This window comes from Lactuca sativa, chromosome 5 (assembly GCF_002870075.4).
Source record: "Lactuca sativa cultivar Salinas chromosome 5, Lsat_Salinas_v11, whole genome shotgun sequence".
In the NCBI taxonomy this organism is placed as follows: Eukaryota; Viridiplantae; Streptophyta; class Magnoliopsida; order Asterales; family Asteraceae; genus Lactuca; species Lactuca sativa.
This window is the reverse complement of record NC_056627.2, coordinates 361,776,101-361,778,984: the sequence shown is the minus strand read 5'-3', so window position 1 is coordinate 361,778,984 and position 2,884 is coordinate 361,776,101. Positions and strand designations below refer to the sequence as shown.

The following is a 2,884-nucleotide window of genomic DNA, read 5'->3' as shown; positions in this document are numbered from 1 at the left end:
TTAATTAGGGCTTCATGAATAAGGTTTGGATATGATGGGGACTGGAGTGGAGGCCATATAAGGTGTTTAAATACGGTGCAAACTTTGAAAATTAAGGTTTCTTCCTGGCAGCTCTACTCGTCGAGTCGAGGCTTTCGACTCATCGAGTAGATGACTTAAATCTCGCGTCCCATTCCCATTGGACATCCTGCTTTTCTATGTTCTAGAGACTTGTATGTAACTATTGAGAGTGAAGATATTATACACAATGTGTGTATTCCGCCCAAAAGTTTTCTTTTAGTTCAAAACGATCAATATGTAGAATCAAAACTAGTGATTGTTGAGATTCACGCGAGAACCTCCACTTTGAATTTGAAAGAGAAGGTTCGAAAACATATTTATTCTGACTCAGAAGGCGAAATGCACTGGAATACTGATGTGTACCATGCACCTGAATTTACATATGGTTACTCGATGATTTTGGGCCTCCAACTCGTCGAGTCCCTTTGCAAAAATGAACAACTCAATATAAAAATACATACCAGGATTAGGGTGTTATAGTTACAAAATAACAAAACTTTTTACAAGGTAGAGATACAATTTACACATAAGGAAAAACATCGGATTTTTCTATAGCTAAAGTCTTATCAACTCACCAACTTTATGTTAACTTTTAAAACGACATGTAATATCAGGAAACAATTAAGCTCGGGTCAGTGGAACCACTTTTGAAGACAACACATGAAATATCATTGCTTGAACTTTGTGATATTTGTACCGGGACGGGGACTACTTTATTTGATAACATACAAAACTTGTAATGTATTTTGATATCAATTAACATTTGGATCATGTAATGTATCTAATCATATGGTATGTACTTGTTTTTCAATGTATTCAATTATTGTGATACCGTGTTTTTGCTCCAACCTCGGATGTTTCCGTCATCTGGTTTGGGGGTGTGACATAGACTCCACTCTAAGTAAAACATATAAAACCCAAACTCTAAAACATATTGCGGCCATATTTCCCACTCATATGTGATGTCATTTATCACATGTTTGGACTTTCCACCTCTATTATTTAAACATACTTTTATTTTTTCTTTTCTTTTTCTTAAACTTATAAGACCCGAAGGAGTGCTCGAGGGAAGGGCAGTGAGACCCTTTCCTGCTCACCGGAACACCGCATCGGGACTACGGGAACGGTGGTGCGGAGAGGAGGTGGGGAGAGGGGCTGTCGCAGTCTCTCTCTTCCTCTTATTGGCCGGATTTTTGTTTCTTTTCAATCTAACCATTAAAAACGGTAATAGATAATAAATTTTTTTACTTAACGTCTAGATATAGGAAATTGAGTTTTTTTTTTTTTATTTTTTTTACTTAACGTCTAGATAAATAAATTCTGTTAAGTAATTGTAAATGATGATACCCTTTGTTGTTTGTACACAAATGGTCATTTTCGTTCTTTCTTTCTTTCTCTCTCTCTCTCTATCTCTCTCTCTCTCTCACACACATACACACACATCCACCGTCATCATCATTGGTGACTTAGATAATGTTTTCATTCCTCAACCCAGAATTATAGAACAGTGATGAAAAATATATCCAACAAAAAATCGAACACCTACATCAATATTTTTTTGTTGTTTGGAATCGGAGAACACAAGAGTATCATCACCGAAAAGATTGAACACCGGAATCAGCAACACCATGTTGGGTTTCTATTTGCTATTTGCTGTCAGATTTCTCCGTGGTGGTGATGGAGGCTCGATTAAACCCCCTATTGTGTTCTGACTTGGCGTGTCCGGTATCAGCAACACCCGAACGACCGAACCCCTCTTTTTTCTTGTATCTCCTGGATCGAACGAGTTCCTTATTTTTTTTTTATTTTTTTTTGTCTTTACGCTCTATCTAAACTTTGTTTTCTATGTTCTCTGCAATAATGAAAGATGAAGGTCAAGTCGTGTGGCACATCTGACTGTCCCTTGTTTACAAGGAACTCGTATGATTCTCTTATTTCTTCTCTCTCTTAACTCCATTGTTTTTCTTAATCCACTTTTAGGTTTTTTTTGGCACTGCAAACAAATTTGGAAAAGATCATTCGGGACCCAAAAGTTATTAATCCTATTGGGTGCTTTTTTTTGTTGTAGGTGGTTTATGAGTGAGTTGAGTTGAGTTACCAAGAAGGTAATCTTTTAGTAACCTATCCTAAAAAATATTCCATGTATGATTCTTGAATCTTGATTACCCATTGAGTTATCTCTTTTGCATAAAAATTGTGTAGTGGAAGAAAGTATAGCTATTCACCAAGGGACTTGGGAAATCATGTGTATGCATTTGATGAAGTTAGGGACATGGGAGGGGGTGTAGAGACGATGAACAACCACCAAATTAGTCCAAATTCTCAACAATGAGAGAGAAAGAGAGAGAGTGTGTGTGTGTGTTTTAAATTTCAAATTAACAAAATATTAAAATAAAAATAAAAACAAATGACATTTTAGTCTTTTCAAACATACGTAACAGAATTTTTTAACAAAGTTAGGCAGGGGCCTTTTATGTGCAATGTTTGTTCCGTAATGACCATCTGAGGGAAAAAAAATTCGTAAAAATCATTTCAAAAAAAACTGTAAAGCTAAAGGACCATTCGTGTAATTTACTTTTATTCAAACCATATATGTTTAGTATCACTTTGTAGTTTAAATATGTAATTTACTTTTATTCAAACTATGTAGTTTAAATATGTGAATATAACAATATAACTTTAAATTTTATATTTTAGGTTTTGAGACTATCATTCAATTGACAATTGATAAATAAAAAAAGTATGACCATCACTTTGTATTGGATTACATTGTTCGGCAATCACTAACGCCTTGTTCCCGAGTTTTTTCGCAAATTCATTAAAG

The 2,884-nt window shown here is 35.0% G+C and overlaps 1 long non-coding RNA gene across 1 annotated transcript; it reads left to right on the top strand.

Moving 5' to 3' along the window:
- The first annotated feature begins 1,079 nt into the window (after positions 1 to 1,079).
- Positions 1,080 to 2,488, top strand: LOC122198181 (uncharacterized). Its single transcript, XR_006192080.2, has 3 exons — positions 1,080 to 1,980; positions 2,129 to 2,165; positions 2,263 to 2,488. It is a non-coding gene; the product is annotated as an uncharacterized LOC122198181 (long non-coding RNA).
- Positions 2,489 to 2,884: the final 396 nt, after the last annotated feature.